Here is an 819-nt window from a genome sequence, read left to right on the forward strand (position 1 = left end):
GTGTAATTTGGAATTAGGGGTGAAACTCACGCAGAGGACCACATGAGCGTTATGGTGGCCCTCAACAGGCCAGTTATGACCTTTCATGTTTAACTTTGACTAAACAGTGTTAACATGTCCCCTTAAACACTGATAAGTGTGACCAAATCTTAGTTTTACTCGATTAACTGAGTTTGATGCAATGAAAAATTGCTGAAAAATACAGAAAATATAGCTCCAGAAGTAGCTGGAGCCTCTTCAGCTGAATCACCAGTTGTGAACATTTAAAATGATTAATAGTAAAAGAAACTTTTAAGAGAGTAATATTTTAATCCATTTGCTGCCATGTCTGTTTCATACCAGCTGGGTTTACAGACAACTTAAGTTCAGATTCAATGTAAAATCACACATTGACTTGATCAGCATTTTCTTTGCCACTCTTGCTTTAGATCGATTAATGTTTTATTACGCTCCGTATGACAAGGCTTTATCAAAATGCTATATTTAGTTCAGCACAAGAAATTACTTTCAGGCCTCATGTTCTCCCTTTGTCATGGTTAATCACATTCTGACTTCCATTGAGGGCTTTGTATGCTAACGTATAAGTTACCCAGTTGATGTCACCTGCTCTGAAACCAAACATCCTGAGTATTACAGAGTAGGGGGAAGGGGGTAAGTGTATTTAGAGTATCTGCATTAACCCAGGGTTTAAGTCTGCTTTCTGAAACTGGGCCCAGATGAGAATTTCAAATGAAGTGTGTAAAGTTAATTTACCTTAAGTCGTCAATTTAAATATTTGTTTGGAGACCATCTTGAATTCAGATGACTCCAGTAATTGGC

Source organism: Austrofundulus limnaeus, unplaced genomic scaffold, assembly GCF_001266775.1.
Source record: "Austrofundulus limnaeus strain Quisiro unplaced genomic scaffold, Austrofundulus_limnaeus-1.0 Scaffold1065, whole genome shotgun sequence".
Lineage (NCBI taxonomy): Eukaryota > Metazoa > Chordata > Actinopteri > Cyprinodontiformes > Rivulidae > Austrofundulus > Austrofundulus limnaeus.